Consider the following 22,203-nt stretch of genomic DNA (forward strand, 5'->3'; position numbering starts at 1 on the left):
GGATAAGTGACTGCACGGCTTTAACATGGCTAGCGGCGACCCGGAGAGAAAAATAGAAATCCACCTCTAACAAGATGGCGGTTGGCTAAAGCCATACTGGGCGACGCAAATGCGACATGGTGGGGAGATCTCCATTATATAAAAGCATTTTGGGAACTAAAAATTTCTAGATCTCTCTCGTCTCGCAGTAGACTACACAAGTGTGTGGAAAACAGTGAGGGCATTGAGAGCTTTGCCTCTGTGAAGTGTGGACGATATGCTTCATGTATCATTCCTGTGGGAATTTTTGCGGGCAATGAAATTGTGCACTTCAGTCCAACCCTTGGCGATTGTGCAATAGCCATTATTTCTGCTAGGGAAACATTAACGTCGTACGGAATGCAGGAAGGTGAGACTGAGTGAATTCACTCAAGGCCAGTGTAGAGAATTAGCGTTTCAGGTCCAGCATAGAGACAACGCCATTGCAGAACCTGATTCGTGAAGTACCATCACGCATTAGGCCACAGAAAATGTTGAGTCGAGATTTTGTTCCCTCCAACCTGTATGCTTTGACAATTGAATATCAAAAGCTAGGATACTAACCTACCGTCACATTGAGTGAATGAGAGTTTTTCAGTGGTTTAAAAGGTAAATGTATTCTCCACCGACTTAGTGCATTGACCAGCTTCGATATTGTAGAAGTAAATTTAATAGATGAAGATTTTTGATGATCCTTGCCTGTGATAACATTTTCATTTGTAGAGATAATGACTTAATAATTGCCAATTCAATATGTTCGAGACTTAAATATTTTGTTATTGAGTGTTGAAAGTAATTGAACACGATTGTTGTGTGTCACTTGACCCCTGAAAGTACAGTTGATAAATTATATGTAGAATGAAAAAGGGAACTGCTGCTTTGTCTTTCAGGAATAGATACCAAAGTTTCACTTTTATTAAATCATGCTTCTAGTTCCGTTCAAAATGGCTCTGAGCACTATGGGACTTAACATCTGAGGTCATCAGTCCCCTAGAACGTAGAACTACTTAAACCTAACTAACCTAAGGACATCACACACATCCATGCCCGAGGCAGGATTCGAACCTGCGACCGTAGCGGTCACGCGGTTCAAGACTGAAGCGCCTAGAACCGCACGGCCGCACCGGCCGGCTCTAGTTCCGTGACAGGAGCATTTCTAATTAATATTTTATGATCTGTACCTAATGTTAGCTGCCTTACAAGGCCAGATCCATATTTATATAGAATATCTGTTTAACACCCCAGGCTTGAGAAGACAGTTAAGAATTTTTATCCATTTGCGAGCTTATCTTACACCATGTATGGAAGTGAAGCGTGGATGATAAACAGCTTAGATAAGAAGAGAATAGAAGACTTTGAAATGTGGTGCTACAGAATAATTCTGAAGATTAGATGGTTACATAACGTAAGTAATGAGGATGTACTGAATAGAATTGGGGAGAAAAGGAATTCGTGACACAACTTGACTAGAAGAATGGATCGGTTGGTAGGAAACGTTCTGAGGCATCAAGGGATCGCCAATTTAGTACTGGAGGCAAGCATGGAGGTTAAAATTCTTAAAATTCGTAGAGGGAGACCAAGAGGTGAATACACAAGCAGATTCAGAAGGATGTAGGCTGCAGTAGTTACTCGGAGATGAAGAGGCTTGCACAGGATTGGAGAGCTGCATCAAACCAGTCTCTGAACTGAAGACCGCAACAACAAAAGCTGTGTGTACGTCATTCAAATGAAAGAAACCACTCATAGACGTTGGTGGAAGACGCTATGAGTGAAGACACTCAGTGTCCTGTGCTACTGGACGCGGTCACAGTGTTCAGTGAATTGGTGAGGGGGGGGGGGGGGCAGGGAAGCTACCGCTGCTGCTGCGCTCTGGTCCACCCGGCGATGCGCGGCGGGCAACACAGGCAGCAGTCTGCGGCTGCAGCAAGTTGTGTAGCGGTGGCGTCGTCAGTGGCTGACCTCATCCTGTCTGCTGTGGGTGTGTCGCATAGTTGCGGATACTGTTTACAATGGTATTAGGCGTGTGCTGGATCATCGACAAATAAATTCTGATGTTTTTCTCGAATGTGTTTATGGATTCTTCCTAAACTTCTTGGTAGAACAATTCCATATCTAGGGTTGAATAAAAAGTGCACTGTTTTGGTTCTCCTGAATCAGTAGAACAAAAAGGTGTACTTGTTAAACAATTTAATTCTGCTTGAAAGTGGTGGGTCCTTAACGTAGGATAAACTTCGGCAAAACTTTCATGGAGTCAGTACTCTATCATCCGGGGTTTGAGGGAAAATTATTGGCACACTGTATTTGATCACTTTTCGACGTGACATTTTGTGTTATGGCTCTCGTTATCGATCCCGCAGGTCCCCTTTCGCCTTTAATGTGGGCTCGGCTCCTTTCATTAGTGGTTTCAACACAATTTCACCTGCTAATTTATGGAACAGTATAACGATATATGGGACGTTCAGAGGAATCAAGTTTTCAGAAAAATGGACATAAGGTTCTTGCTGTTTAATTGTTACAGGAAAAAGCCTGCACCATTTTAAAACGATTGAATGACAGAAGATATTTTGTATACCAGTTGTAGAAGTATGAAACCGGACTTTCGTTGCAATAAATACACGTCTGTTGTTTGAAACTGATAAACAATATTTCATTCAAAATAATCTCCATTGATATTTATACATTTCGCACCTCTCTGGTAGGCTATGAATGCCATGCCAAAAAACAGTTCTTCTTTTGAAGCGAACCAGTCAACGAGCCATTTTCGAACATTTTCATACGAATCGATGCGTTGTTCAGCGAGTGTGTGTCCCAGTGACGCAAATAGATGATAATTGGACGCATCCAAGCCTGAAGAATAGCCCGCATGCCCTAGTATTTCCCAACGGAACGCCTCTATCGTTTCCCTTACCCGTTTTGCTGCGTGTGATGGGGCGTTATCGTGGAGCGGTATGACTTGTGTTGCCTTTTTCCATATTCCGATCGTTTTTCACGTAATGGTCGATTTATTTGCCGTTGGTAGCGATCAGTGTTAACAGTATTAACAGGTTTTCGCAGCTCGTAATAGATGACACCCTTCTAATGCCATCAAACACAGAGCATTGTCTACTTTTTGGTCTTGCAGTGGATGTCTACGGTTTGCCTGGATTTACCCATCATTTACGACGCTTATGATTCTCAAAATATATCCATTTTCATCAAAAAGACTCTTTTTGTATCTGGCGAGCAGCATTTCACAAGTGGTCTTTCGATTTGCTTTCTGTCTTTCATTCAATTCATGCGGAACTCATTTTCCCCCTTTTTGCGTCTTTCTCATAACTTTCAACGGAAGAGAAACGGCTTTCTGCGTCACATTCAATTGTTCCGTGAGTTTGAGTATCGCCTTCATCCAACAAGGACTGGAAGTCGATCTCTTAGAGCTTTTTCGCTGGCTTCCCGCGCTCGTCGTTTATCGAGTCAAAATGACCACATTTGGATGTTTCGGCACTGTGTTTTCTCAAGAGCATGTTCGCCGAAGCATGTTCGACAAGCATTCGATGCGCTTCTGCAGAAAACCAATGCTGTCCGCATATTGTAGTTGGTATGCACAAAATTCGACTTGTTTATGGGATCGAAACAGATACAGATGTATGGAACTTGTGTTACTGCAAGTTGACATTCGTCGTCAGCCGTTACAGGAAGCAGATGGCGCTGCAGCACCATGACTCCCGGCACCATCTGTAGGGAAATTCCGGTTTCATATTTCTAGACATGGCAATGTGTTCTCATACTGAAAAAGGAGAAATTTGAGTACATTACATATTACTTCGAATAGAAAAGTAAAATTTTGGACTTGATCCTTTTTGCGCTGAATATATTATAGTTGTATTTTCCTCTTTAATCTAGTCTTCAGATGTTACGAGGGCTGTGCAGATAGTAAGCTCCGATCGGTCGCGAAATGGAAACGACTATGAAAATCCGGTAAAGCTTTGCAGAGATGTGTTGGGCAGTGTCTCTAGTATGACTCTAGGTAGAATTACGTCGCTCTTTTCATTCCTGAGCTCTCAGTGAGCGCGTAAAGATGTTATAGAAAATAGTGTCTCCCGCCAAGTACGAGGGCCTGGTGAGAATTTTCCCCTGAAGCTATGCAACCAGCATTACATAACTGTCGTGCGGTTTCATCTTCAAGACAATTCTCAGGCTCATTCTGCAGGGGCAATGAAGATGTTCCTGCATCGTTTCAATTGGAAATGTTTGGTTACCCACAATACAGCCCGTAATTGTCTCCCACTGAGTTTCATCTGTGCTCAAACGAACCGCTGGCTATGAAGACAACATTTTGGCACAGACAACGAGCTGTAGGCCAGCGTAGAGAATTGGCAGAAAGCACTGGCGGCTGCCTTCTATGATGCGGGTATTGGAAAGTTGGTACAACGCTATGACGAATGTCTGAGTCAGAACGGCGACTACTTAGAGAAGTAGCTGAAAGGTGTAGCTAACTGTTACAAATGAAACATTTCCGATTTTCACTGTGATTTTCATTTCGCGATCAATCGTAACTTACTTTCTGGACAGCCCTCGTATTAAGGAAATGGTAAAGAAATCATATTTGATAAATATATAATTACGAATTTATTCCCTTTGTTTGTTTAGAACTAATTCTTGCAGGCACGAAGGTATGAAATTTATATGCAAGCCTCCAACTTTCAATTGTAATTATGACTTTAATGAAAATGGCAAAGGTAATGTTAATCAGACTGGGGGGAGTTGTGATCTAAATAACAGCAGTTTTGTTCGTTCTCAACATCACAAGACAAAAAAATGCGTAAAGAAACGGCACAGCATCAATTTTTATTTGATAAACATTTTCAATGATATGCAGTCTATGGTGAACAAAGCGATCAGCTGGGGATCAACTACGAAACTAACCAGAAATAAACGCTTTACCTGACTTCATGCATGTGAATGACCCATAAAATACGCTAGTATCATGAATCTAGCTATTCAATAAAGAAAAATATGGTTCCAAAGAACAGGGCGCTGAGAAGCATATATTGAAACCCTACGCCGCAGCATTGAATACTTTACGTTCCTGCTGGTCAGGGCGGTACACCATGGTGCGTTTGGCGACTGGAGTCTTGGACAGCAGCAATCTGTTATTAATGGTGTACACCTGAAAATGCAAGTATGTGGTCTTGTGTTAGGCTAATACGGAATACAGGTACTCCCCTAAGAGCTTCTGAAACACTGGTGGATCCCAACGCAGAGATGGACCAGTTTGCTGGTCTGCCAAACCAATTTGACTCCGTATCACGACTACGAGTGATGGAATATGTCAAATGTTTAGACGGCCGACAGGACAAATAAGTACACCCACGCTTCTCTCGTTGCGTGCATGATGCTAGAAGCAGTGCCTCTGACGGTTCCGATGGTCACTGGCACAGGCTATATAGCAAACGACATAAGTCTCACCATTTAGGTAAAGACCTGCAGTTCTTTACTAGCGAAGTACCAGTACAAGAGTGTCAACGTTTCTTTCTCTCAGCCTTCCTCGCCAGCTCAGTAACCTAGCACATTTACATCTTAGACTACTCCAATTTTAGCCCAAGCCAATCACAAGCTGGAGCGGGGCAGTCGAAGCTGGAAGGCCACCCCTTCCTCTACATACACAGATTTGACCAATCAGTGACTTTAAAAATTAATTGGGAGAAAAGCAAAAAAGATTCAGCATCGCGGCCTCTTTCCCATGCGTTTACGCCGTGTCTTTTTCTAATAGCATGACCTAGATGGAACTACAGTCCTCCATAAAAAGATCATTATCTCCTCTGTTGCATCCATTTCGAACTTTTCAAAGAACGGCCATAAACACACAAATGTTTTGTACCAGAGCCTGGACGTCTGGTTCAAATGGTTCAAATGGCTCTGAGCACTATGGGACTCAACTTCCGAGGTCATTAGTCCCCTAGAACTTAGAACTACTTAAACCTAACTAACCTAAGGATATAACACACGTCCATGCCCGAGGCAGGATTCGAACCTGCGTCCGTAGCAGTCTCGCGATTCCAGACTGCAGCGCCTAGAACCGCACGGCCACTTCGGCCGGCTGGACGTCTGGGAGCCACTGACATGTCCCATGGAAATTCACAGGAACACACAGTTGTCTCATCGGCTTCCTGCCTAGCAAGGGCACATCCTCTGCTTCATTGCTGGTCATCAATGCTCTGGCCACAGCAGTGCCAACTCCTTGGCGCTAGTCAGCCTACCTGGATGCGGCCACCGACCGACCAGCGCCATCCAACGTGTCTGCACAATGAGACCGAGGCACTCGGCAGTCCGCAACATTTTCAGCCAGGTTCCACAGTAAAACGCTCCCCTCGGCCCTCAGCCACCGTACACTTTTACTGCAGTAGTTTAAATCGACACCCCTCTTCCTTTGAATGCAGGTAAGGCTTACCGCTATTCCTTCACTAGAGCACAGAAACCTGAGCGTTAACTACTGCCAACCATTTCAGCATATGAATAAAGTCGGATCACATCCAGTATAGCAACCAAGTAATAAAAATCAACTACCCTAAGAACATTACGCAGCATAACACAGTATCAGAAGTGAGAGTACAATACAATCTCTCACATTTTCAAAGAAAAATGTATTCACTTTCGTCTGCTTCCTCTTTCAAAGATGAGGACGATTTTGAGGTCGTGTCGCACGATCTGTTCTTGAAACAATGTGGAGACATAGGTGGAATGTACAGCAGTGAACCCTCACTTCCTTTTTCTCTCACTTTTGTTACTTGAGGACATTTGGTATAAAGTAGTCCCTACTGCACGTTACAGAAGACATGTTCTTTCTTAAGCCATGTTTGTCAAATCTTACATCATAGTTCAGACGGTGCTTAAACATCAGGAAAAAATGAGATAGTTTAATGCAACGATCTCTTAGTCAGCCAGATGATACCATAACCATCAACCAATTTTTTTTCTCTTCGTTACTGAGTTCTCTAAGTTTCTAGTACACTAAAAGTATTAGAATTTAATTTCAGTGATCTCAAATGTGAGAAACGTTTCCTGTGCTACTCTGATGATATCCATCCAATCACTTGGTGCATAAACGCGCGAAACTTTCCTACCGGCTTTGTCCACTAAACCAAGGTTACTATCACTGAGTAAGTAAGAATCCCTGATAACAAGAATTTTCTATCAATGGTTCAGACATTGATCCTATAATCTTGAGATAACTTCATTTTGATGATCCTGTTTTGGTTGGTTCAACAACCTTAGTATAAGATACCTTTATAATGTGTAGTGTGCATCTGCTGTAAGATGATGGACTAAAACTGAAGCTAGTTCCTGAGAGCCCCATCCTCTCAGTTTGAGGTGACATGTACACGAGTGATTTCCCAAATTACCAGAAAATATTTCGCACTTATAGAGGTACAGGTCTCTTTTACAGTAAGATGTTGAGGTGGTTATCATTGTGAGGGCTCTTCGCAAGTAAAACGTAATCTAATAAGTTTCATGAGACGTGGTACCTTCATCTACTTTGGAATACTGTTTTGATTGATATGTTTTAGCTAAATGAATGTTTTTCATAGTCCTTAAAGGATCTCTCTCTCAGCGTTCTGTTCACAGCATTTAAATTGTAATTCCATTCCATTATTTGCGTGGCTGGTGTCTTTTGACTATGATGTGTAGAAGTGCAAATTAAACTTAGTACTAAACACATTGTAATAGCATTTCCCCTTTACTGGATTTCATGTTCGACTTCACATTTCTCTTACATATACCTCATTCATTTTCCGTATTGTTAAATCAGAATGGAGATGTTTCCTTCCCGGATTCCTATCTTGAGTGTGATGATTTTGGAAAGATGGGAAGCCATAGGTTCCACAACGTCAGTATCATCAACTTCACTGGCTACCTTCTTGCCACACCCATCCAGTACGCTAAAAATTTCATATTTTCTGGTTCATGTATACAGTCTATTCCCATTAACTTGAAGAACACACAAAAACAGCTTTTACACACTGTTACAGATCTCACTCCAGTCTTTGAGGAATACTCGAAGGTGGCGCATTTCGGAACCATTTCTTTTCGGAAAGTCCCCAACGATATACGTTCTGACGACTGTAATGATTAACTTTCCACAAGAAATGAAATGTGTTTTCTTCCTCTCCTTTAACATTGCTAGCAGTCTTTCATTGGGTTCAATATGACACCTTATGCACATCTGAAATATTTTTACCCCAGTTCTTAAAACTGTTGTGCTTAATATACATAACATTCTCCTTCTGACTCTGCATAAAATGATATTCTGTTTAATTTTATATTTAAAACACATTTATATTTATTCATACCTTTTGCACTGAGTACCACTGCAGTGAGTATAGCCCCATCTAAATTTTTTGTCTTCCTTCTTGAGTGTAGCATTGTGGAAATACAATGATCACTGTTGTGTTGAACACCTTTTATATGGATCCACAGAAACAATGAAAACAACAGTTCCGGCTTATTCTTGTACTTACTGTTAGGGTTTCTTGCCTCAGATTTTGTTGCTGATGGCCTCTGTTGGTAGCTTGTGCTTTGCCTCAACGTGTCACAGAATTACATTGTTGTTGTTCTTGGGGTCTTTAGTCCTGAGACGGGTTTGATGCAGCTCTCCATTCTACTCTATCCTGTGCAAGCTTCTTCATCTCCCAGTACCTACTGCAACCTAAATCCTTCTGAATCTGCTTAGTGTATTCATCTCTTGGTCTCCCTCTACGATTTTTACCCTCCACGCTGCCCTCCAGTGCTAAATTGGTGATTCCTTGATGCCTCAGAACATGTCCTACCAACCGATCCCTTCTTCTAATCAAGTTGTGCCACAAGCTCCTCTTCTCCCAAATTCTATTCAATATCTCCTCATTAGTTATGTAATCTACCCATCTAATTTTCAGCATTATTCTGTAGCACCACATTTCGAAAGCTTCTACTCCCTTCTTGTCTAAACTATTTATCGTCTATGTTTCATTTCCATACATGGCTACACTCCATACAAATACTTTCAGAAACGGCTTCCGGACACTTACATCTATACTCGATGTTAACAAATTTCTCTTCTTCAGAAACGCTTTTCTTGCCATTGCCAGTTTACATTTTATATCCTCTCTACTTCGACCATCACCAGTTATTTTGCTCCCCAAATAGCAAAACTCCTTTACTACTTTAAGTGTCTCATTTCCTAATCTAATTCCCTCAGCATCACCCGACTTAATTCGACTACATTCCATTATCCACGTTTTGCTTTTGTTGATGTTCATCTTATACCCTCCTTCGAAGACGCTTTCCATTCAGTTCAACTGCTCTTCCAAGTCCTTTGCTGTCTCTGACAGAATTACATTGTCATCGGCGAAGTTTTTATTTCTTCTCCATGGATTTTAATACCTACTCTGAACTTTTCTTTTGTTTCCTTCACTGCTTGCTCAATATACAGATTGAATAACATCGGAGAGAGGCTACAATCCTGTCTCACTCCCTTCCCAACCACTGCTTCCATTTCATACCCCTCGACTCTTCTAACTGCCATCTGCTTTCTGTACAAATTGTAAATAGCCTTTCGTTCCCTGTATTTTACCCCTGCCACCTTCAGAATTTGAAAGAGAGTATTCCAGTCAACATTGTCAAAAGCTTTCTCTAAGTCTACAAATGCTAGAAACGTAGGTTTGCCTTTCCTTAATCTTTCGTCTAAGATAAGTCGTAAGGTTAGTATTGCCTCACGTGTTCCAACATTTCTACGGAATCCAAACTGATCTTCCCCGAGGTCCGCTTCTACCAGTTTTTCCATTCGTCTATAAAGAATTCGCGTTAGTATTTTGCAGCTGTGACTTATTAAACTGATAGTTCGGTAATTTTCAAATCTGTCAACATCTGCTTCCTTTGGAATTGGAATTATTATTACATTCTTCTTGAAGTCCGAGGGAATTTCGCCTGTCTCATACGTCTTGCTCACCAGATGGTAGAGGTTTGTCAGGACTGGCTCTCCCAAGGCTGTCAGTAGTTCTAATGGAATGTTGACTACTCCTGAGGCCTTGTTTCGACTTAGGTCTTTCAGTGCTCTGTTAAACTCTTCACGCAGTATCATATCTCCCATTTCATCTTCATCTACATCCTCTTCCATTTCCATAATATTGTGCTCAAGAACATCGCTCCTGTATAGACCCTCTATATACTCCTTCCATCTTCCTGATTTCCCTTCTTCGCTTAGAACTGGGTTTCCATCTGAGCTCTTGATATTCATGCAAGTGGTTCTCTTTTCTCCAAAGGTATCTTTAATTTTCCTGTAGGCAGTATCTATCTTACCCCTTGTGAGAGAAGCCTCTACATCCTTACATTTGTCCTCCAGCCACCCCTGATTAACCATTTTGCACTTCCTGTCGATCTCATTTTTGAGACGTTTGTATTCCTTTTTGCCTGCTTCACTTACTGCATTTTTGTATTTTCTCCTTCAATCAATTAAATTAAGTATCTCGTCTGCTACCCAAGGATTTCTACTCTTCTTTTTACCTACTTGATCCTCTGCTGCCTTCACTATCTCATTCCTCAAAGCTACCCATTCTTCCTCTACTGTATTTCTTTCCCCCATTCCTGTCAATTGTTCCCTTATGCTGTCCCTGAAACTCTGTACAACCTCTGGTTCTTTCGGTTTATCCAGATCCCATATCCTTAAATTCCCAAGTTTTTGCAGTTTCTTCAGTTTTAATCTACAATTCATAACCAATAGATTGTGGTCAGAGTCCACATCTGTCCCTGGAAATGTCTTACAATTTAAAACCTGATTCCTAAATCTCTGTCTTACCATTATATAATCTATCTGAAACCTTCTAGTATCTCCAGGGTTCTTCCATGTATACAGCCTTCTTTCACGATTCTTGAACCAAGTGTTAGCTATGATTAAGTTATGCTCTGTGCAAAATTCTACCAGGCGGCTTCCTCTTTCATTTCTCTCCCCCAATCCATATTGACCTACTACGTTTCCTTCTCTTCCTTTTCCTACTGTCGACTTCCAGTCATCCATGACTATTAAATTTTCATCTCCCTTCACTACCTGAATAATTTCTTTTATCTCATCATACATTTCATCAATTTCTTCATCATCTGCAGAGCTAGTTGGCATATAAACTTGTACTACTGTAGTAGGCGTGGGCTTCCTGTCTATCTTGGCCACAATAATACGTTCACTATGCTGTTTGTAGTAGCTTACCCGCACTCCTATTTTTTTATTCATTATGAAACCTACTCCTGCATTACCCCTATTTGATTTTGTATTTATAACCCTGTATTCACCTGACCAAAAGTCTTGTTCCTCCTGCCACCGAACTTCACTAATTCCCACTATATCTAACTTTAACCTATCCATTTCCCTTTTTAAATTTTCTAACCTACCTGCCCGATTAAGTGATCTGACATTCCACCCTCCGATCCGTAGAACGCTAGTTTTCTATCTCCTGATGACGACGTCCTCCTGAGTAGTCCCCGCCCGGAGATCCGAATGGGCGACTGTTGTACCTCCGGAATATTTTACGCAAGAGGACGCCATCATCATTTAACCATACAGTAAAGCTGCATGCCCTCGGGAAAAATTACGGCTGCAGTTTCCCCTTACTTTCAGCCGTTCGCAGTACCAGCACAGCAAGGCCGTTTTGGGTAGTGTTACAAGGCCAGGTCAGTCAATCATCCAGACTGTTGCCCCTGCAACTATTGTAAAGGCTGCTGTCCTCTTCAGGAACCACACGTTTGTCTGGCTTCTCAACAGATACCCCTCCGTTGTGCACCTACCGTAAGGCTATCTGCATCGTTGAGGAACGCAAGCCTCCCCACCAACGGCAAGGTCCATGGTTCTTGGGTGGAGGGGGGGGGGGGGAGAATTACATTCTACTCAGAATTACATTATGAGTATACAACTTTGAGTTGCCTAAAATACTAGCAGTTATGAATTCGGATGTGAAATGTCATCTGATGACAACGGAGAAATTGACGCTATTATTTCTCATATCAGTGAATCAGCTTAGGACGTTGATGATGATGTCGGAAATCTGAAAATAACTTTTACTGAAACTGGCGACATGTGAATGTCTTCAAGTAAGTGTATTTAATATACCATTTGTTTATAATAAAGAAACAATAAGTAATACATTTTATAAAAGTAACTGCACAATGTGATTGCCGCTAAATTCAGAAACGAGTCCCGGTACGATCAAGGGATTTATATGGTGGGGTAGCCCTCTATCCCCGTCCATGAAAAAGGTTCTTGTTTTTACCTGAAGGGCGTGCTTTTGAAGATACAAGGGCTGAGAACTTGCACCCGCTAGAAATTTCTAGAACATCCCAAAACATTCGAAAGTATTCGAGAGCATTCTACAACATTCCAGAATCTTCCACAATGAATCTAGATGTTCGGGAATAGTACGGAACACACTAAAAGATTAGGGAACATTCGGAAAGATTACGGAATATTCGTGAACATCTCTGAACATACCAGATCATTTTGGAACATTCTAGAACATTCGAATGTTGTGGAATGTTCTGCAACATTGTGGATTATTCGAAGCCTTTTTGGTATGTTTCAGAATTCGCCACTGGTGGGTGTACATAAAACAAGACCCGTCGGGGGTTCCAACGTCAGTTCTTTACCAGTGACGAATGGAGAAACCGAAAAAGTAGTGCAGTGTGTGAATAAAAACGAACAATGAAGTGTCAGTAGTCAAAGCGATACAGTGAATGAATATAAATAAAAAATGAAGTGTGTAAAATGTACTTAGTGTATTTGTTACTAAAAAGTTGATTTGATTTATATGTTAGACACTGTCCAAACATAACAGAAGGGACTTTGCTAGTTCTGAAGCATAACGGCGAAAACAAAAACAACAGCGATAAAACGCAACAGACGAAGAGCGCGAAGCACGTATTAGTTCCCAACGAACGTGCATGAACACTGTGAGAAGCAGAGACACCGAAGAATAAGAAAGGAATGAGCTGAAGGATCAAGAATTGCGACACAGTCTTATAACAAAAGACTGCGAACTCAAGCCAGCCATGAAAATATCACCCTACGAGAAGCGCGTACGAGGGAAAGTAAACTATGCAACCTAACAAACGAAGCATGCCACTATGACCCGCGGAAAGGATACAAAAAACGCAAACACGTCGTAATAGGAAAAATGAATAACATCGGCCAAATTTGCAAGGTGAAGAAATTCAGTAGAGAAACACCAGCATTCTGTTACATGAATGGAAAAATTCGATTACCACCACTAGAAGGACCTCAGCAGGAATTTTCACATTACATGATCGGGGAAACTGAAGAATCCAACCACTTTCTAGAAAATATAAACGCGTATAACGCCTATTTCCAATCGACTTCTTTCGCTGTCACTTGGATCAACACTAACGTAGATAAAATATATTATGTTTTTTTCCATCCGAGGACAAATCTATTGCAACATGGGTGCATTACTGTCACTGACCAACGAAGATTATAAATTTCTGCAAGTATATTTCATCGAAAATGAAGAAACAGAAATAGATCAACGATGGGAAAATATCAGTGGATTAAGACGAGAAGTAGTCCGAGATGTACAGAGGATCTTACACGAGTACAATCAACTGATTCACATATACAAAACACTACTAGACCGAACGATTTCTGATGAATATAAAGCTATTATTCGCGCCCATAAAATATCACATGGAGAACACAAACAAAACGTCCATTTAATGCAAGTCAGATATAAAAAGTCGCCACCCAGCGCATTGCAGAGATACACCGTTCATATGATGCTCTCCAAAGCCGTTAATATTTCCGCACGGGTAGGACGGATATTAATTTAATGTGAAACAAAACCAACCTGCAACAGGCGTAGAAACAAACAAAAACGATACTTCCAAGGATTTCTCTGCTTACCGCGTAATGATAAGAGACAATGAAACATACAATCTCATCCTCAATACTCGTCGTTTATTCCAACAATTCCTGGTGGATATGTAAACAGAAATGGAAGAGAAATGGATGCTTTACATAAGACTGAATCAGAAGCAACTAGCTCGTAGGAATGCATCCACCTTCGGGAGACAATCATAACTAACAGAAACATTGACAACGTTGTAACAATGGTAATCTTACCCTCATCATACAAACGAAGTCAGAGACAAATGCACGAATACACTCAAGATGCTATCATCTACAGAAGAAATATGGACTACCTGATCTCGTCATAACATTCACATGCAACTCGTCGTGGCCAGATCTCAGAGAACAACTGAGATACAGACAAGCTCCCTCCCCCACCGACACGACGAAATAGCCCGAGATTTCTGACAAAAGCAAATCAAGGGATTTATATGGTGTGGTAGCCCTCTATCCCCATCCATGAAGAAGGTTCTTGTTTTTACCTGAAGGGCGTGCTTATGAAGATACAAGAACAAAAAACCACATCTTTGGAACTGTTAAATTCTGGATGTACATAATCGAATGGCAAAAACGAGGACTGCCTCACTCACACAATCTCATATGGCCTTCACGATAGAATTTATCCCACGGATAAAATAATGTATGACGAGATAAAAGAAATTATTCAGGTAGTGAAGGGAGACGAAAATTTAATAGTCATGGGTGACTGGAATTCGTCAGTAGGAAAAGGGAGAGAAGGAAACATAGTAGGTGAATATGGATTGGGGGGAACAAATGAAAGAGGAAGCTGCCTTGTAGAATTTTGCACAGAGCATAACTTAATCATAGCTAACACTTGGTTCAAGAATCATAAAAGAAGGTTGTATACCTGGAAGAATCCTGGAGATACTAATAGGTATCAGATAGATTATATAATGGTAAGACAGAGATTTAGGAACCAGGTTTTAAATTGTAAGACATTTCCAGGGGCAGATGTGGATTCTGACCACAATCTATTGGTTATGAACTGCAGATTGAAACTGAAGAAACTGCAAAAAGGTGGGAATTTAAGGAGATGGGACCGGGATAAACTGAAAGAACCAGAGGTTGTACAGAGTTTCGGGGAGAGCATAAGGGAACAGTTGACAGGAATGGGGGAAAGAAATACAGTAGAAGAAGAATGGGTAGCTCTGAGGGATGAAGTAGTGAAGACAGCAGAGGATCAAGTAGGTAAAAAGACGAGGGCTAATAGAAATCCTTGGGTAACAGAAGAAATATTGAATTTAATTGATGAAAGGAGAAAATATAAAAATGTAGTAAATGAAGCAGGCAAAAGGGAATACAAACGTCTCAAAAATGAGATCGACAGAAAGTGCAAAATGGCTAAGCAGGGATGGCTAGGGGACAAATGTAAGGATGTAGAGGCTTGTCTCACTAGGGGTAAGATAGATACTGCCTACAGGAAAATTAAAGAGACCTTTGGAGAGAAGAGAACCACTTGTATGAATATCAAGAGCTCAGATGGCAACCCAGTTCTAAGCAAAGAAGGGAAGGCAGAAAGGTGGAAGGAGTATATAGAGGGTTTATATAAGGGCGATGTACTTGAGGACAATATTATGGAAATGGAAGAGGATGTAGATGAAGATGAAATGGGAGATAAGATACTGCGTGAAGAGTTTGACAGAGCACTGAAAGACCTGAGTCGAAACAAGGTCCCGGGAGTAGACAACATTCCATTAGAACTACTGATGGTCTTGGGAGAGCCAGTCCTGACAAAACTCTACCATCTGGTGAGCAAGATGTATGAGACAGGCGAAATACCCACAGACTTCAAGAAGAATATAATAATTCCAATACCAAAGAAAGCAGGTGTTGACAGATGTGAAAATTACCGAACTATCAGTTTAATAAGTCACAGCTGAAAAATACTAACGCGAATTCTTTACAGACGAATGGAAAAACTGGTATAAGCGGACCTCGGGGAAGATCAGTTTGGATTCCGTAGAAATGTTGGAACACGTGAGGCAATACTAACCTTACGACTTATCTTAGAAGAAAGATTAAGGAAAGGCAAACCTACGTTTCTAGCATTTGTAGACTTAGAGAAAGCTTTTGACAACGTTAACTGGAATACTCTCTTTCAAATTCTGAAGGTGGCAGGGGTAAAATACAGGGAGCGAAAAGCTATTTACAATTTGTACAGAAACCAGATGGCAGTTATAAGAGTCGAGGGGCATGAAAGGGAAGCAGTGGTTGGGAAGGGAGTGAGACAGGGTTGTAGCCTCTCCCCGATGTTATTCAATCTGTATATTGAGCAAGCAGTAAAGGAAACAAAAGAAAAATTCGGAGTAGGTATTAAAATTCATGGAGAAGAAGTAAAAACTTTGAGGTTCGCCGATGACATTGTAATTCTGTCACAGACAGCAAAGGACTTGGAAGAGCAGTTGAACGGAATGGACAGTGTCTTGAAAGGAGGATATAAGATGAACATCAACAAATGCAAAACGAGGATAATGGAATGTAGTCAAATTAAATCGGGTGATGCTGAGGGGATTAGATTAGGAAATGAGACACTTAAAGTAGTAAAGGAGTTTTGCTATTTAGGGAGTAAAATAACTGATGATGGTCGAAGTAGAGAGGATATAAAATGTAGACTGGCAATGGCACGGAAATCGTTTCTGAAGAAGAGAAATTTGTTAACATCGAGTATAGATCTAAGTGTCAGGAAGTCGTTTCTGAAAGTATTTGTATGGAGTGTAGCCATGTATGGAAGTGAAACATGGACGATAACCAGTTTGGACAAGAAGAGAATAGAAGCTTTCGAAATGTGGTGCTACAGAAGAATGCTGAAGATAAGGTGGGTAGATCACGTAACTAATGAGGAGGTATTGAATAGGATTGGGGAGAAGAGAAGTTTGTGGCACAACTTGACTAGAAGAAGGGATCGGTTGGTAGGACATGTTTTGAGGCATCAAGGAATCACAAATTTAGCATTGGAGGGCAGCGTGGAGGGTAAAAATCGTAGAGGGAGACCAAGAGATCAATACACTAAGCAGATTCAGAAGGATGTAGGTTGCAGTAGGTACTGGGAGATGAAGAAGCTTGCACAGGATAGAGTAGCATGGAGAGCTGCATCAAACCAGTCTCAGGACTGAAGACCACAACAACAACATCGACAAAATCATCCAAGCTGAATTTTACACTCCACAAAAAGATACAGAACTGCACGACATAGTAATGAAAAACAAGCAGGCCATTAAACCCCAATTCGCCATGTATGAGTGATGGAAATGTACAAAAAGAAAGCCGCGCAGGGTTAGCCGAGCGATCTATGGCGCTACAGTCATGGACTGTGCGGCTGGTCCCGGCGGAGGTTCGAGTCCTCCCTGTGGCATGGGTGTGTGTTTGTCTTTAGGATAATTTAGGTTAAGTAGCGTGTAAACTTATGGACTAATGACCTTAGCAGTTAACACACACTGAAATGCAAAAAGAAAACCAAAACCACACTTGGAAGACACACAAACTGGAGTTGCTGGCTGTGCCAAATACAGAAGACGATCAGCCAAATACGGTGGCTTCGCAGCAAAAATACGATTACGAACTAGAAATAGATAATCAGTGGGTAGTACCACATAATACATTACTTTAGAAACTGTCCGAAGCACACATAAAAGTAGAATACTGCAATTCAGTGAAATCCATCAGGTATTTCTGTTAGCATGTGAATCAAACGCTCTGACATGGCAGTATTTCAAACAACCAAAAACAGCGAACAAAAACAGAAAAGACGAGATCGTCATGGACCAAATGGGAAGATACATCAACAGTAACGAAGCAGCGTGGCGGATATTCGGTTCCCCCGTACACGAACGCGAACCATCTGTGCAACACGTAGCAGTGCATATGGAGAATGGACAGAGATTTTGCTTCACAAACACACCGCCAGAAATATTGCAAGCGAAGCACCTCAGAACACACCATTAGCTGCTTTTTACCAACGGTGCCAAACGGATCCATTCGCGAAAACATTGCTATACGTCGACATCCCAGTCTACGAGCTGGAACACAAGAAAAATGCTTCAACGGCGAAAACAAGAAATTCCAGTAGAAGATCATCCAGGAATCATGAAAACTGGCGCACTAGGCCGAGCATACACCGCACATCCAAACAAAGGCAAATGTTTCCATCTCTGGATGTTGCTACACGAAATCGGAGACCAATAACTTTCACAGATCTCCAGATTATTAACGGTTACCTGTTCCAGAAGTACAGAGAAGGACATCAACGCTTAGGACTGCTGGAAACGAAAACCACTGCGAATTAACACTACCAGAAGCCTCACTCACAGTCTCAGCTGAACAAATGAGAGACTTATTCGCCATAACTCTAACAAACAACATATAACCCATCGAATCCAAAACAGCTATGGGTCTCCTTCAAAGAGAGTGTGAGTGATGACATACTGTACCAGATCCGACAAGCTCATCCTGAACTGACCATCGAATTCAACTACGACATCTTCACTGCACTATTTTTTCGGTTCCTCCATTCGTCAGTGGTAAGGAACTGATGTTGGAACCCACGACAGGTCTTGCTTTATATACGCCTACCAACGGGTAGCCCCGCCAATGGCGAATTCCAGAACATACCAAAAAGGCTTCGAATAATCCACAATGTTGCAGAACATTCCCAAAATTCGTGTGTTCTGGAATGTTCCAAAATTATATGGGATGTTCAGAGGTGTTCCCGAATATTTCGCATTTTTTCCGAATGTTCCAGACTATTCCCGAACATTCCAGAACATTCTCCTAGAAGTCAAACGTTTAGCAATAAACAGCCAGACTTTAGTGCAAGATAGGATGCAAGAGCCATTAAAATATGCTATCAATGTGCTAAACTTAGACAAACTGCTTTTAATACCTTGCTCACAACAAACCACTCCTCAGTGGCAATCAAAAGGAAATTTACAGCGTTATTATGTACCCTGTCGACTGTACACTGGCGACATTATTTACTTGGACGCATCAGGTGGCACCAGGAAAACGTTTCTAAGAAGTCTATTGCTGGCGAAAACGCGTGCTAAACAACACATCGAACTTGCACTGGCATCATCCGGCATTACACGCACACTTATGGAAGAAGGATGAGTTACCCATTCGCCCTCCAACTACCGTTGAATGTAGCCGCAGAACAATTTTCATTGTGTAAAATATCATAAGCGTTTGGACGGGGTGAACTTCTAAGAGAGCTAAAACTATCTTCTGAGGCGAATGCACAGTGGCACATAAAAATCATTCGACTCCATGGACAGAACATTACAAGACTTGCGGGACAACTCTAAAGTGATGGGAGAAACTCTACTTATACTCTTAGGAGATTTTCACCAAATACTTCCAGTTATCCTTAAGTCAACATCAGCAGACGAGATTTCTACTCGCTTAAAAAATCACGTCTCTGGTCACATATACAAATACTGTCACTAACAAAAAAAAAAAAAAAATGAGAGCTGAGCAATCGAAAGAGGGAAACAACAGCACATTTTGCTCAACACCTTTTAGAAGTAGGCGAAGGTAGCACGTATCCTACTGACCAGACGACCGGCCTCATTAAATTCAACGGTGACTTCTGCAACATAGCCACTGTAGGAGACGAACTCATCGACCAAATTTATCCAAACAATGTTAACAACCGTACCAATCCGGACTGGCTATTTGAAAGGGCAATTTTTGCAACGTTTAGGAAGGTGTGAACTTCACTACAGAATTTCTAAACTCCTTGCAAGTACCAGGAATGCCGTTACACTGCCTTCGACTTAAAATTAGACCTTCGATCATACTAATCAGAAATCTCAACTCACCAAAAATATGTAATGGAACAAGGATGACCGTCAGACAGCTGTCGAATAACATCATCCAAACCGAACTTATGGCTGGAAAATACAAAGGACACAAACACTATTTATCCGCAGAATACCACTAATCTCTAATGAACTGCAATTACAATTTTAAAAAATGGCTCTGAGCATTATGGGACTTAACATCTGTGGTCATCAGTCCACTAGAACTTAGAAGTACTTAAACCTAACTAACCTAAGGACATTACACACATCCATGCCCGAGGCAGGATTCGAGCCTGCGACCGTAGCAGTCACGCGGTTCCGGACTGAGCGCCTAGAACCGCTAGACACAATTTAAAAGACTGTAATTCTCCATCAAATTAACCTACAGTTTTACAATTAACGCAAGGGAAAACTTTGTGGCATCAATCTCAAAGGCTCCTGATTCTCTCACGGTCAACTATACGTAGCTTGCTCTGGAGTAGGAAATGCGAATGATCTGTGTCTGTACACCCTGCATACAAAAATGAAAAATATTGTTTATGAAAAAGTATTGTAAATAGTTAGAACATATTTTCAACAAAATTTTTTTACCTCTCATACTTTAAAGTTTATTCTTGTAATCCATTCAATCTCGTGTCAACTCCCTGAGCGAAGCCGGGTACTCCAGCTAGTGATAATTATAATAATCTGTACTGATAATAAACTGGTAAAATAGTCGATTGTGTCTGTCTGGCTTTGAACACGCTGATCTCCAAAACTACTACACTAATTTTCATAGGTATTCGCAGGTAAGGTGGGCATAATTAGGAGCATGGTATGGGCTTTAGTTCATGGAAATAGGATTACAGAAACAAAGATATCGTGATTTAAAGTTCCACTAAAAGTTTTTTGTCTGTGTCTGAACAAACTAATGTCCAGAACTACTTAACGGATTTTATGAGGCTTTCACTCGCAACTTCAGCTTAGCCAGGGACACCATTTCATCATAAACGGATGGCGAGAAAACTTATATTCATACGTATTATAAAATGTATGAATGTATATTCCATATCTCTTCCGAAAGCAATGGACCGATTTCAACCAGACATGATACATGTGTCAATTACTGTCTGGAAAGAACCACTGTGAACGTAAGATCCATCTGCCTGTCAAAGGGGTAGCGGTGGGGGCGAAAAGGAAGCGTATGTCAAGACGCGCCAATACCCAGATTTTATTCAATCAGAGAGCACTTAGTTACCTGGAACGACCTTTACACATAACTTCACACCTATATGAAACTTTTTCTCAGTGACATCCCGCACGTAATGATGAAAGGAAAAACGTTTATCGCTTACTACATTTTCGCTGTTAATTCTCGCATTAGGCATGACATTTGAATTAATTACTTGCTTACTGCTAACTATATTCGCGACACACATTGCATACAGTGTTCACATATACCATAGCTTCAAAATTGTATCGCTGTACGACACATTGTGGTTGGGCAGCTTACGGTGGGGGGGGGGGGGGGGGGGGAGATGGGAAGCTCATCACGAACTATGCTTACCTAAACAGACAGACAAGTGAGGCTGCTAATGTTATTGCACGTACAGTAGCTTACTTAATCGCCATCACTCATCACAGCCAACACTGGTGATGGGTGAGTGCAGGCACAGGTACCAGCAAGTATGTAAGTAAATATGTAAAACAGCAATCCCATTGTCGTCAGGTTCGTAAACCAGGGGAAAAGGTCGCTTAGGTTAGATCGGAGATGGCCATCACGAAACGTACTGCATATGGTCCCAGGTTCAACGTGCAATAGCGTGTGGCATGTAAATACTGTGCAGTCAGCATATGAACTGTTTATGAAGACCAACGTTTCCCAGAATATTTTGTTGTCGACCAACAAAGAAGGTAAAATTACTTTTGAGAACTAATGCATATATGTTGGTAGAGAAGAATTTGAGTGCTTTATTGGCCTGATTATACTTGCAAGAAGGTACAAAGCTCGCAACGAGGGATTAGTGAATGTATTGAACAAAGAGCACAGCCGACCTATTTTAAATAGCTCTAAGGCTAGGGACCGCAGTACAGAAATATCACGCGGTATTCGGTTCGATGGTGCACAGCAGCGGCGACAGAATCGTAACCCTGACACACTGGCTTCTGTAAGGTATATATCTGAACAGTGGGTAAGCACATTATAAGATGCTTACAAACCACGTGAGTGTATTACAACTATTGAACAACTGGTAACATTTAGGGCCAGGTATCCTATCCGCCAGTATATACCCTCAAAACCTGCGGATGACTGTATATCAACATTTCCTACTCAACAGCTTTTTATATGCTCTAACAGTAGTTAAAAAGTTTAGCACGTTTTTGACTGAAAACCCAGTTGCATACAGGATTATCGAAGTACTGGAAATGATGGGTGAAGAAGACCATTCCGTTATTTTCGTTTGG

Source organism: Schistocerca americana, chromosome 2 (assembly GCF_021461395.2).
Source record: "Schistocerca americana isolate TAMUIC-IGC-003095 chromosome 2, iqSchAmer2.1, whole genome shotgun sequence".
Taxonomy (NCBI): Eukaryota; Metazoa; Arthropoda; class Insecta; order Orthoptera; family Acrididae; genus Schistocerca; species Schistocerca americana.